The sequence below is a fragment of the Capsicum annuum genome, chromosome 9 (genome assembly GCF_002878395.1).
Source record: "Capsicum annuum cultivar UCD-10X-F1 chromosome 9, UCD10Xv1.1, whole genome shotgun sequence".
Lineage (NCBI taxonomy): Eukaryota > Viridiplantae > Streptophyta > Magnoliopsida > Solanales > Solanaceae > Capsicum > Capsicum annuum.
Window position 1 is genome coordinate 195107043 of NC_061119.1, and position 15957 is coordinate 195122999.

At 28.2% G+C, this 15957-nt stretch overlaps 1 pseudogene; it reads right to left on the reverse strand.

The window, feature by feature from the left end:
• Positions 1-3762: 3762 nt before the first annotated feature.
• On the reverse strand, positions 3763-5043 carry LOC107877248 (annotated as a pseudogene).
• Positions 5044-15957: the final 10914 nt, after the last annotated feature.

Consider the following 15957-nt stretch of genomic DNA (forward strand, 5'->3'; position numbering starts at 1 on the left):
ACTTGGCACACTCATTAAGAAAAATATTTAATAAGAGTTTATTTTATCAAATTAGTCTTATTAATTATTCTTTGAAAATATAAATTTGAGTATATACACTTTGTTTAGTCATTTAATGATAGGGGTAGAATTGGAAAAACATAATAAAATTCTCTTGATTTCATGAAAGGGACAACTAAACTGAAACAAATATTTTTAGAAAGAGGGCCAATTAAAATGAAACGGAGGGAGTATATTAAAATTATCTCAATAGTTATAGTTTCTTAAGGTGTATGTCAAGTCAATAGTGGACAAATAAAGATGGATGAGAGAAATGAAGGAAGCACTCTGAATTACTCCCTCTGTTTCATTTTACTCAGTTCTCCTTATTAGAAATAATTATTTCAATTTAGTTGTTTGATTTATCAAATCAAGAGAACTTTATACCTCCTCTGTCTCAATTTATAGAATTCGCTTACCATGTTAGTCGGTCCCCAAAAGAATTACACATTTCTCTATTTAGTAACAATCTAACTTTAAAATGATCATTTTATCCTTAACGAAATGATTTATAGCCGCACAAATATCTTAAATTTATTCTAAACTATAAATTTTAAAAGTCTTTGTTTATTTCTTAAATTTTGTGTCAAATCAAACTAACTTGCATAAATTGGGATAGGAGGAGTATTACTTTTCCTTTTCTATCTTTAAGAGTAATAAATAACTATATAAAGTAATGATAGTCAAATTTAGAGTACAAAACTATCATTAATAATACTAGTTAAATAAAAATATACCTTTAATTAAATTTTTTTTAAGGAGTGTATCGAATCAATGGGGATCAAGTAATATGAAACACAGAGTGTAGTCAAAATAGATCACTTTTATTTGTCGTACTATCCTTGTTATTATGTTTTTAGCTTAAATATCATCTCCTTACTTAGGGAAAATTTTATTATGGGCTCATACGCCATGTCATACTTGTATGAGGCCCTTTATAGATTGACATGTGGAGTTCGTGGCCCCACGTATACAACAGACTTTTTCAATAGTTTCTCTCTTTCATTTCTTCTCTTTCTTTTATTTTTCTTCTTTATTTGTTTTGATTCTAATTTTCTTCTTTCTTCCATATAATACTCCTCCCTTGGTTTCTTTGCTAATTCCTCTTTTACTTTTTGGTGTTAAGTTAAACTTTGAATTAATTAAAATTAAATAATATATATAAAAAAAAAATTTAGAATTTTTTGTCCTTTTCACACAAGAAAGTGACAATTTGAACTAAAAAGTAAGTTTTGTTTTGATTTTGATATAATTTTTTTAAAAAGATATTTATGTGTTTTGAAGAATAAAAATCATATTTTTTTTTAACTTTATGTTAAATAGCATTTTGAGCCGAGAAAATAAAGATGGATATTTTATTCATCAACTTCAATAATTTTATATTATTTTATTCGTTCATTTTTACTTGTTGTGTTTTGCTTTATAAAAGACATTTTGACTAAACTTAAAAGTCAAATTGAAGTAAATTAATTTAATATTTTAAATTTTAAATTTAGACGCTTAGAAACTATACAAAAATATAATAAATATATCTTAAAATATTGATCAAAATTAATGCAGTTTGACTCTTGAGAAGCGTAAATGACAAGTCAACTTATTCTGATACTAAAACTTAGGGTTGTTAGGTTAATATATCATCCTGATTTAAGAGGTTGTTAAGTGAAATAACAAATGATACGCAATTATTGAGAGTCATGCTTCTTGAGGTTTGTTATTTTACGGTTCGATTTTGAAAAATTCTAATTTAAGATATATTTTTTAAATTATATTAATATAAGAAGGATTGCAACTAATTATATTTTATGTATAGTTTCTAAGCATCTAAATTTAAAATTTAAAATATTAAATTAATCTACTTCAATTTAGCTTTTAAGTTTAGTCAAAATATCTTTTATAAAGCAAACCACAACAAGTAAAAATGAACGAATAAAATAATCTAAAATTATTGAAGTTGATGAATAAAATATCCACCTTTATTTTCTCGGCTCAAAATGCTATTTAACATAAAGTTGGAAAAAATATTATTTTGATTCTTCAAAACACATAAATATCTTCTTCTTTTTTTAAATTCTATTAAACCAAAACAAAACTTACTTTTTAGTTCAAATTGTCATTTTCTTGAGTGAAAAGGACATATATATATATATATATATATATATATATATATATATATATATATATATATATATTATATTTTTTAATTTTAATTAATTCAAACTTTAACTTAACACCAAAAAATAAAAGAGGAATTATCAAAGAAAACAAGGGGGGAGTATTATATGTAAGAAAGAAAAAAAAATTAGAATCAAAACAAATAAAGAAGGAAAATAAAAGAAAGAGAAAAAATGAAAGAGAGAAAACTATGGAAAAGTTTGTTGTATTGGTGGGGAAGGAGTTCCATATGTCAATCTATAAAGGGTCTCATACAAGTATGGCATAGCGTATGAGGCCATAATAAAATTTTCTGGTCTCCTCCAATTTAATGGTATTTTTCTTAATTATAATTGGTGATAATAGGCACGTGGCAAATAATCTTCCAAACACGTCATATCATATCATTATGGATGTTTCTGTTATTATATGGGAATATTTCCAAATTATACAGTCAAACACAAAATATTACATTCCATATTTTTACTTTACACTCGTATGCCAATAAGTTTTACATCAGTGCTTATGTGTACACACTTTTACATTGTTATACAATATCAGATAAATTTATCCAGAATTAAATTTCATCCCTAACGAAATTCAACCATAAAACTCCATCTGAAAAGGGGCAAATCTTCATCAAATAGCTTCAAAATTTAACCATAATTTCAAAATGACATATATCAAAAAAAAAAAAAAAAAAGGAACCATGATAATCACTTTATCAAAAAAAAAAAAAAAAATCGACAAATCAAAGCTCATTTATAAGTTTTCATCAAGCTTTTAAAAGCTCCCATAAATGGAGTTATTCATTTCACCTTAACTCACTCAATAACATTTACATGGACATAACTTAGCGATGTCCTCGCGAAGAAAGTTGACATTGCAAAAGAAATGGGTCCCACTCAAAAATTTCGAAAGGTTTTATGGTAATATGGCAAAGATCAAGAGGGCAGATGTGCAGGAGATTGCAGCTTAAGAATTTTCAAAGTAGTGAGACTGATTTAACACAATTTTGGAGGTTGTAATTTTACTTGGTGAGGAATAAACCCTTAAATTTTTATTTTTCCTTTTTACTTGGTTTTCATGTATTAGTAAATTATTTTTCAGTATATATGATGGTTAACTGTTTGTTTCAAAGGAAAATAAATTATATCACTTTCAATCATCTTCTAAGAATAAAAAGAATGTAAATGATAACAACAAATTAAAAAACTATGAGTACTTTTTCTTAAATCTTTTAAATTATAAAAGGGTAAAATAGGCTAAATATCGAAGGATATAAAATATGAGCTCATTTCAAAGAGATATAGAGTGTAAAAATCTTTAAATATTTTACCCGTTATCGAAAAAAATAAAGGAATTTTAACGAGGTAAGAAAATCATGGCAACATAGATTGGTTTCAACGGAAATATTAATTATCGCGACATATTTTTACCCTTTGTCGAAAAAAATAAAAGGTATCTTAACAAGGCAAGAAAATCATGGCAACATAAATTGGTAATAATTATCGCCACATATCACAAACAAAACTAGTACTGGCAACACCATAGTGGAAAGGAAATATGATATCAAAGTTTTGCATCGCGTATAAACGTGAGAGATTTGATGTCGTTGTCGTGCTCAAATAGTTCCATGCTACTTTCCTTTAAGTCCACTTGCACACTGGTTTCAGAATGGTAATTTTTATCATACAACCAAAACATTTGCATATCTTTCAAACCAAAATATAGTAAGGATGGTTTTCCCAAACCAATATTAACATCCTCCAAGGGGAACATACACAAACTTGAACATGCAACTTTGTCAACTTCATCATTACCTCCCCACTCTGGTGCGTCAAAGCTTCCATTATATATATTAATCAATGTTGAAGTGGTATAGTTCCATCTTGGTCTCCCCTAGTATGAATTTTACTGGAACATCAATTCTAAAACTCCCCATAGAGTTGTTTACATGAGGTAAAGATGTTTTAGATCGCAAATTCAGTGGAAAGTCCATTAGAGAAGGCCTGAAATACCCATTTCTAGAGGCAGAAATGCGGATTAAAGCTCGACTCTCGAAGGTCGAAAACTCAAATCTCCTGATTCAATGCATTTTTTTCTGAGCCTTGACAAAGCAGCATTTTGTACAATTAATCTCTTAACCACGATATTTTCTTCTCTATATGATGGGTTAGTAATATCGGCTGACTTGAAAAACTTCGATACATCTCTTGTCAGAAAAATATTACCCAAATCAAAGGTTAGAAAATTAGTCTTTTCGATGGGAGTCCCTAATCTACAAACTTCGGCCAACCCAACAAGAAATTTTAAATCTGTGAAAGCATCCATTGCAAGGTGTGAAAAACTGAATGATAAAGCCATGCCACCACATTCAAACTTAGCATGGTTACTTGTGCAGTGACAATTGGTGAAACCATCAGACTGGTTTTATCTATATTCTTGTTGTCGTGTGGCCAAAATAAAGCTGCAAGACTAAGATCCTTGCGTGCTTTCTCTAGGAAATTTTCCAGCTTACAATTGACATTGGCTTTGGTATAGGGAATGCCTTGATCAAGACAAAGAATCGTACATTCATCTTTGTCATACCTACCTACGACTGGATATACATTGGTTAAAACCTTAGAAAGAGATTGTTCAAGTCACTCATCGATGGTGGAGCTGTTTAAATTGTTATTATTAGGATAGAAAAGAACAGTAGGGATATGTTCTCTCTCGGCTATTTGGTCGAAGAAAGAAAGCTTTTAACACTGAAGGTGAGGGGGGAGTAGGAGAAGATGGCTTTCTGATCTTCGTCCATAAAATTTCAATTTTTATGCAATCTTTTTGATTGACAGACCTTACTTCCATTTTTGGTAGGAGAGCAAAAATGGAAAGAGAATGCAATAATAGGGAACCGAACAAGGGCACTCTTAACTTTAATTTAAAAGTCAAGTTCTCCCTCTGCTTTAAATAATAAGTATTCTCTTCCTCTTTTTCTACTCATCCTTTTTAAATATGTAGTTTATCCTTACATTATTAATCTTTATTTCTCTTTACCTCTTTAAAATTATTATATTTTTTATTTTTAATATATATAATAATTTTTTGTAAATAAAAAAAAATATTTTCTAGACAAAAAAAAGTGAGAAACATATATTAAGTATATATAAGTTAGTGACGTTTTAAATGAAATAAATGACCATGATATGAAAATTTATTCATTAGTAATAATTAAAATAGTAATATCTATTTATACTAGTGAAAATAACAAATAAAAATAATTTTATAAACATATTCCAATGCATATAATATAATAACATATAACAAAAATGGAGATATATTATATACTAAATTAATTTAAAATTTTACTTATATTATAAATATATACCCCATTCACTTTTACTAGTTGCTATTTTACTTTTTGAGGTCAACCTCCATGAATTTTGACTAACATTTTAAGATGTATAATTCAATATTTAAATTTAAAATTTTGATGATCAAAAAATATATGAAAAATATTATAAGTTGCAATACTTCTTCATATTAATAAAATAAAAAAATACATCTTCAAATATTTGTCAAAATTTATACAGGTTGACCTGAAAAATCGAAAAGTGATAAGTAAAAAAAGAACAGAGGGAGTATATCGAAACTCCTGTGCAACTTATTAATATATACAATTTCAACTTATTAATATAAAATATTTGTCAAAATTTGTACAGGTTGGCCTAGAAAAAAGAAAAGTGACAAGTAAAAAAGAACAGAGGGAATATATCGAAACTCATGTGCATATATATGAAATTGTATATATTAATATGAAGAAGGATTGTAACTTATAACATTTTTCATATATTTTCTGATCATCTAAATTTTAAATTTAAATATTGAATTATACATCTTAAAATGTTGGTCAAAGTTCATGCAGGTTGACCTCAAAAAGCAAATTAATGACAAGTAAAAGTGAACAGAGGGAGTATAAATTTATAATATAAGTAAAATTTGAATTAATTTAGTATATAATATATCTTCATTTTTGTTATATGTTATTATATTACATACATTGGAATATGTTTATAAAATTATTTTTATTTGTTATTTTTACTAGTATAAATAGATATTACAATTTTAATTATTATTAATGAATAAATTTTCATATCATGATCATTTATTTCATTTAGAACGTTACTAACTTATACACTTAATATATGTGTCTCACTTTTTTTATCTAGAAAATAATTTTCTTTTTATTTACCAAAAAATACTATATAAATTAAAAATAAAAAATATAATAATTTTAAAGAGGTAAAGAAAAATAAAGATTAATAGTAAAAGGGTAAAATATGTATTTAAAAAAAATAAGGAGGAAAAAGGGGGGGGAAAACTTATTGTTTAAAGTTGAGGGGGAAATTTAATTTTTAAAGTAAAATTTAGGGGGGGGAAATAATTCACCCTTTTCCTATATCTAAGAAGCTCCCAATTATATAGAGCAAAGAGAGGTTCTATGTATAAACTTTTTTAATGTCCAGGTATGATATGTGCATCTTTTTTTAACTCATAATGCATTTAACCAGAAATAACCCAGCTAATCATAGTCTGTGTAGAGGTGTCAAACGGGCTGGGCCGTGTCAATCTGGACCACCCCTTTCATTTTAACCGGGTTACAGGGCGGTTAAGGGCGGAGTTTGACGTTAACCAGGTCGGGCCGGGCCGGGCCGGGCCAAACAGTAAAAAAATTAAAACTCACCCTAACCCGGCTCACTTAATCCAACCCGGTCAAACCCACCAAAACCCGGTTAAAAACCGGTTAAACCCGTTTAAAAAATAAATAAATAATCCAATATACACTATATACACTCCAATATACAATATATATTTTTAAAAAAAATATATAAACAATTACACATATATACGTACCATTCAATATATAATTATATATGACTATACGTACTACTTTAAATAAAACATATGTTATAATAGTATAATATATATATATATATATATACACTACAATCTATATATATATATACTAATTTATAAAACATATACACATGTATACGTTAAATATATACTACTTTAGAAGATATATACACATATATATGCACCATTCAATATATATGTACTACTTTAAATAAAATATATACTACAATATACATATATATATATACATATATATATATATATATATACAACAATATGTATATATATATAGTTACATACTAATTATTAAAACATATACACTTGTATACTTTAAAGATATACGTCTATAGAAGATATATACACATATATACGCACCATTCAATATATATGTACTACTTTAAAAAAAGTATATACTACAATATATATACTAATTTATAAAACATAAAGTAATGTATACGTTAAATATACACGTCTATAGAAGATCTATTCGCATATATACACTCTACTCTATGTATATGTAATACTTTAAATCAAATATACTATAATATACATACATTACAATATATATTTGTATAGTTATATACTTATTTATGAAACATATACACATGTATACGTTAAATATACACGTCTATAGAAGATCTATTCACATATATACACTCTATTCTATGTATATGTAATACTTTAAATGAGATATACTACAATATATATATTGGCTTCATGTAACAAATATTTCAATATCGTTGCATCCGGTATTTTTAATTTATAAAATATATACACATGTATACGTTAAATATACACGTCTATAGAAGATTTATTCACATATATACACTCTATTCTATGTATACGTACCATTCAATGTATATATACTACTACTTATAAAATATACTACATTATATATACATTACAATATATATGGATATACTTATATACTAATTTATAAAACATATACGCATGTATACATTAAATATACACTTCTATAGAAGATATATACACGTGTATACGCACCATTCAATGTATATATAATACTACTTATAAAATATACTACATTATATATACATTACAATATATATAGATATACTTATATACTAATTTATAAAATATATACACATGTATATATTAAATATACACTTCTATAGAAGATATATGCACAAATATACAAAACATATGCTACTTAATATAATAAATTAATAATATTTGGTAGTAAATTAATAATATATTAGGAGTAAGTTTTAAATTTAAAGTATAAAAATAGAAATTCAATTTAAAATTTTAAATCGTTAAATAAAAAATAAATAAAAAACAAGGACTAAGGAGTGAATGAATTTGGGGAATTTTATTGATTGCAAAATGATCCAAAATTTATAATTTACATGAATGAAAAATCTATAAATTATGCATCATTTTTTCCAACTCATTCATGTTAATATTAATGGAAACTTGCATAGGATAGTCGAAGTCAACGGGGGCAAAACCATGCATTGGACTTGATTCTGCCGAGTTCTCCCGTGAAGTCATAATTTCTTCAAGTTTCAGCTCGTCGCTCGGCTCCGGTTCCATTCCTTGGTTTCTTCTTTCCGCTCTAATCCAATCTCTGAGGCAAACTAGAACATTCATTGCATTGCTTCCCAATGAGTGTCGGTTGTCTCCAAGCTGCTGTCGTCCCTGACTAAAGGCGCTCTCTGATGCAACGGTTGACATTGGAACATTCAAGATATCTCTAGCTAATCTTGAAAGCACAGGATATTGTGTTTCATTACTCCTCCACCAATCCAACGTGTTGATCCGTCGTCTGCGATCCTCTGGTGCCGTCTGAAGATAATATTTCAGCTCTTCCCGATAAGTTGATGTGTAAGTTTTCTCATCAACACTGTTCCAACAATTTAAATCATAAAACGAATCAGAAAAACTACTATGTGCCGGCCTTTTAGAAGATGATGGCTCCTCGGGAGGATGAGGAGCGACAGTTGGAGTGATATTTGTAGGTACGGTTAAATCAAATAAATCAGCATAGTGATTATATAATTTTTCTATCTAATCCTTTGCATCAGCCGTAGCCGTCCACAAATTAGGTTGTACTTGTTCAGAATCATGGTTAATATTTATTTTTAAGTTAGTATAAATAAGAGTACTAAAGTGACACATATGATTATATTTCATGCACGGATTTAGCATAACACCAACCAAGTAAATAGGGGGAATCGGGAAAAAATATTTTTTAAATTTCGTAAACATGGCGCCAACAGCTTCTTTATAACTTTCTTTATTTTTATATTCTTTGAGCAAACCAGAAATATCGGCTATATATGCCAAAATATTAAGCACCGAAAAATTCAACTGTAGCTACATAAAATTTTTCTAAAAACTTAACAAGATCATTAATTACAACCCAATCAGAATTATGTAGCATGCAATCAGCAGAATCAGCAAATGAACCGCAATGTTGGTTAAAAGCTAGTGTAATAGGAATTCTATATTTATAACAAGTTTTTAAAAATTCATACGTAGAATTCCATCTAGTATCAATTTCCTCAGGCATCAAAATCGGTGTAAGTCTATTTTCTTGACATTTAACTTTAAATTCTCTAATTCTCGATCTACGATTATTTCCTTGAATAAAACCAACGGCAAGACGAATTTTTTCAATATAAAGCTAAAAAAACTCAAGACCATCTTTTACAATTAAATTATATATATGACATGCACACTTAATATGAAAAATTTCAGGCAAGGACGGAGATAACAGTCTTGTTGTTAGAAGCATTATCAAAAGCAATACATAAAATTTTATTTTCGATACCATAATATCCGGCAATTTTAACAATAGAATCAACAATAAATTGTCCAGTATGTTTACGATCTTCATCATATAAAAAAGCAAGAATACGTTTTTGCATCACGAAATTACTATCCATCTAATGACAAGTAACGGTTAAATAATCATTTTTATTTACAGCACGACCAAGATCAGAAGTTAGGGACAATCTACATTGAATATTTTTTAACAATGTTGATAAATAAAAACAATATTGTGAATGGAGTCTAAAAATATCAAGCCGACAAGTAGTTCTAGGAATACCATTAAACATAGAATTATAAATTGCTTGTATATAACGAATAAAGGCATCAGAAGAAGGAAAACTAAAAGGCAAACAACCCACAACTACCATTTTAGCTATTTCTTCCCTGTCCCTCAATTTATTATACTTCTTCGCTACGTGACCGGTTGCTGGGTCCATTCTAGTTTGCGTTGACCCACCAACATCCCCACCACCTTTAGCAATATTTAACTCTCTTTTGCGATCTTCAGCTATATGTCTCATTAACGTACCCGTACCCCCTTGCTTGCCTCCACTTCTATGCTTATATATTTGTTGACAAATATTGCATTGCACCTCAATATCTGATATACGTTCAAAAAATTGTCATGCAATACTAGTTCTTTTACGAGGTTTTGGGGAACTGGGAGGACGGGAAGGGAGATTAACTGATTCAGATCTAACGTTAGCATCTCCTACTGCGGGTGTCTCAGCAATATTTTCATTATCTTCGTCTAAATTAACCGCATCTACTTCATTTTCTTCTTCTATATCGTAATTTTCCTGAGTTTCTACATAATCCATATCGTGAGCACCTACACCTATTTCTTCCTCAAAAGGTGTACCAAGTGGTACCGGAGGCGAAGGCACACGGGTATATCTACTACTTGAACTACCTCTACCGCTAGTAATTCGCTTTTTACTACCACTACCGCTTCCGAGACAAAATTTTTTAACACCTTTAGTAGCGAGGTTTCTTAATTTATCCATAATATAAATTAAATTAAACTAAAAATATTCAAAATACACAAATATAATAAAATTAAATATTAAACAATTAATACAATAAATAAAAATTAAACGTAAGAGATGAAATGACAATACCAAATTTTGAAAGTATCCGAAGATTGCGACTTTAGAAACTTTCGCTCGTACTTTGTAAACGAAAAATTAAAAAATTAAAGTGAACACTTTAAGAAATTAAATATATTGAATATTTGAGAATTGAGAATTGAGATTTGAGAGAGAATGAGATTTGAGAGAGTGAAAAATTGTGTGAAAAATGATTTGAAGTTGTAGGGTATTTATAGATTTTTTTTGGGGATTAAAAAATATTTTTAAAGTTTTTTTTTTTTTTAATAAATGGGTCCAAACTAGCCGTTTGGACCCAAAAACGGCTATATAGCCGTTGGGCCAACGGCTAGTTTGGCCCAAAATCCATTTTTTTTTAATTTTTCGGGTCGAGCCGGACCGATTAACTGGCGGGCCTGGACCGGACTTGGTCCAGGCCGGGTTAATCAGGCCCATTTTAACAAAATAACCGGCTTGGGACCCAAAACCCTAAAGTCCTAGGACTTATCGGGTCGGGTCAAATCGGGCTGGGTCGGACCGGATTGGCCCGGCCCACTTGACACCCCTAGTCCGTGTACTTATATATATAGAGACAAAGAGAGAGACGTAATACATATATAGATTCCTGAATTATTTAACTTTTTTTATATAGATACCTCAATTAAGAAGTACCTATTAAACACTCTATTCCTTCACAAATTATGTTAATTAAGCACAATTGCTGACGTAACACTGACATGGCATAGCATGTGCAATTCACTCTCTACTGGGAAAGTGAAAGACCATAATTAATTAAAAAAATTAAATATAAAAAACTCAACCAATAAAAAAATACATTAAAGAAATGAAAAGAAAAAAATAAATTTCATCTTCTTCTCTGTAACTCACCATTTTCATGGATTGACAGCAACAATTCATGCACAGACCTAGAAATTCAAAGTTTGAGCCTTTTTATCCCAATTACAAAATGAGAAAAAAAAAAAAAAGCAATGGCAAACGGCTTCGATCTCCGTCTCGTAAAACGGCTCACTATATTCGCATCCAAGAAGATGTTTTCGACACGAACGGCTTTCTCGTCGATGAAGTACCCACCGCCGCAATAGCTGTCCATTTTTTTGCTAGCTCAAAGTGGAGGGAGAAGGATCAACAACAAATAAATTGAAAGTTTGAGAGAAGGGGAAAATACATCGAGAAATTGGAAAACATTTTTGACAAACCATTGATGAAGAAGACTTCGAAGTAAAACTAAGATAATTGAAAAACAAATCAAGTAAAAAGAGCAACCATCTGTATCAAAGTTCTTGGAAGTTTCAATGTGGAAGCGAGCTGGAGCTCCATGTTTATTGGTAGATATTTGACAAATTTCTTGTAATATTTGACATTTTTACCTCCGTGGACGGGGTGGAAGGGAAGGGCTAAAAAATCAAACTCCTCCCTCTATATTGAACAAAAATCATACTTTTCCTTTATACATGCAATGTCCATTTTATCCTTATAATTTTAATTTTATATTTATGTAATATCTTTTTATATTATATATAATGAATATTTTTTTTAACATGATAGTTGTAGCATTTATTTAAGTTTATTAACTTTATACGTAAATTAATACGTTTTATAAATTTATCACAAAATTCAATGTTAATTTTTAAGATCGTTATTTTAGTATTATATGTATTAAAAGGTCGTTTGGTGTAAAGTATAATTATAATAGTTCAGAAATAAAGTTCATGATTATTTATCCTGCGTTTAATTAGATGTATTAAGTAGTTTCAAAATTATTTGTCGCACCGTTTATACCACAGTGATGAGATAAGTTATCACATATACATGTTAGTACAACTTATTTTGTAATAACTAATCCCGGAATAACTTGTTTTCAAATAACTCACCCCTAAGTGTGTATATATACATATGTATGTACATGCATATGCGTATATTTTCGTATTTTATCACTCTCTTAATAAATTTATTTCATATTACTTAACTTTTTGTTGATATAACACAATATTTAAGAAAATTTTACTTAGAGATATATTTTGCTAAATTAACCTTATTAATGATAATTTGAAACTTTAAATTTGTCTATACTGTTACTTTATATAGTTATTTAACACTAAAGGATGAAAAAAAAAATATAATACAATTCTCTTGATTTCATAAATTGAGCAGATAAACTAAAATATTTATTTTTACCATGAGGATCAAGTGATAAGAAACGATATTATCTATTGTCTATATCAGTAAATAAGTTGTGATTGTCATTAATAGAGTATTACATGTTGTACAATTTATATAAATAAATATAATCTTTAAAATTTGACCTTATTTTCGTTCGAGAAAAACATCTAGTATTTCCGAATTATGACCAAATTTGCTACGATACACGTCAACTTCTGGGAAGGGCCCCACCACAAGGATGTATCGTACGCACTCTTACCTTGTATTTCTGTCGGGGGCTGTTTCCAAGGTTTGAACCCGTGACCTCCTGGTCACATAGCAGCAACTTTACCAGTTACTCCAACGTTCCCCTTCATATATATATAGAGAGAGAGGGGGGGGGGGGGGGAGGGGGAGTTCTATTTCTATGTATAAACTTTTTTAATATCCAGGTATGATATGTGTATCTTTTTTTACTCATAATCATTTAACCAGAAATAATCTAGCTAATCACAATCTGTGTACAGTAAAATCTATATCTATATCAATAATCTATCTATATCTATAATTTATAATCTATATCTATAATATATTAAAAGTGTGAAGACCTTAGAAAAGTGATCTAAACTTTTTGTCCTTCATTAAAACACTTTATAATAGACAAAATCATCATTTACTATTTTATCTAAATTATTATTTAATTATTTTATAATATTAAAACTTTTAACTCAGCTAAAATTTAATCTAGAAAGAAAAAACCCTAATTTAAGTCATATATATTTACTACAAAAAAAATACAAAGACGTTTTCTGCGGAACATTTTCCTTTTCGGTCAAAGAAAAATGGTATAGTCTAATGAAAATCAATATTCTTGGAATTTGTGTAATGAAAAACATTAGTTTAATATGTTAATTCGTTCTTTTTATCCTATTAATTTGTTAATTGTCTTTGGATAATGTTCTTGTTTTTTTTTTTTTCTTGAATGATCGATCATATAGAAAGATATTATCAGCCAAAGGTACTAATCTTGAAAATTCAGCAACTTATGAATTAATTAACTACAACATTTTTACCGAAACTTTGAATTGTTTCCTTCTATCCTCTTGTTGAGTTATGCCTAGGAGTGGCAAAAGGTGGGTAATTATGTGTATATTCTTGATGTTAAACTTTTTTGACTTCTTCGTATATATTATAGATGTTACTCTCTTGACTTCTTTGTATATTTACTTTTTTAATATTTTGAATTCATTATCACCGGATACAATAGCCATGTAAAGTTTGTGCATGCTTGGTTTAAGTACAAAAGAAGAAAGTCTAATGGGAGATGGCATATATGAGATACAATATTTATTCGTATCATGTAAATAGATATAATACTTATTGTAATATGATCAATTGTTAATTTTTAATAATTTTATTGTTATATATAACTTTATTGATTAATATGATACACGTGCTTTAATTATTGAAAATTTTTATTTGAATTATGTAGAAATTCCTAAAATAAAATATTATTTTACTTTTAAGAATTCATAACTACATATAAAGATTTCATAATACTCTTTTTAGGTTTGTGCAAACGTAGTGATTAGAGTTCTGCAAGAATTATAAATTAAAAATACTTAAACTTATTTTTTCAAAAGAAATTGAGTTTATCAAGGGCTCTTTTCATCTCACTATCAGGAAAATTAGGTTCGTGTTGAAAAAAAATTTCGTAAAATATTTTGCTTAATTGTAGTTCTCAAAGACTACATATATTATGTGACTGCACACAGAATTTTTACTATTTGTATATAAGTTTTGTGCTTCTCTTTTTCCTCTTTGTTTTTAGACAACTTATTTTTTATGTAGTGTTGTTTTGTTACATGTTTTCAACTTATTATTTTGCTTGTCTCTAATTTATATTGCTTTCTAATTTCATAAAGTTCATAATTGATGTCTAATATTTGATGTAATTAATGCTTTTCATCTTTTCCCAGTGTTATCTTGCGATAATTACTTTGTATTGCAGATAACTTTACAGCCTTAAAGAAAAGGCAAAAGCCCATAAATAACAAGAATGACAAAAAATTGACTGAAATTTTTTTCTCAGTTATCACTTATTAATATTTATGTGCTACTTACTGGAACAAACCCACCAACAGATTATTCAACATTAATAGCGATGGGAGTCATAAAGATAATTCAAGTGGAGGAGAAGAATAATAAGAGACTCATAAGAACAAATGATAATGGCCTATTCCATTCACTTTGAATTTGACATGAGTAACAATATAGAAGCGCTCTATAATTTGGGATCTAATGTTGTATTCAACAATAACATTACAAACCTAGAGCCTATCTCTATCGTTATTGTGTTTTCTTTTCTTAAATAAAAGAAGTTTACTTTGTAATGTTGGCTTATTATAGCATTGAGTTGAGGATTTATTGAAAATAGTCTTTTACCTCACATAGGTAAGGTAGGGGTGTCACAAAAGAAATAGTAGGATCTTCGTATTCTCTAACATTAATTACTTGTGGAATAATACTGAATATGTTATTGTGTTACTACTTTTAAATAATTTTATTTTTCTTGTATATAATTTTACTTATTGACGTGAGATATACGTACAAAGCACGTACACTAAATTAGTCTCTCTCTCTCTCTCTATATATATATATATATACTAGTTTAATGTGCGTGCATTGCACGTGGATCAAACGTTATAAATAAATATATATATATATATAAATATATATATATATATATATATATATATATATAAATACTTGTGTGTACATCATTTTATTAAATACCAAAATGTCAAACTATAACGTA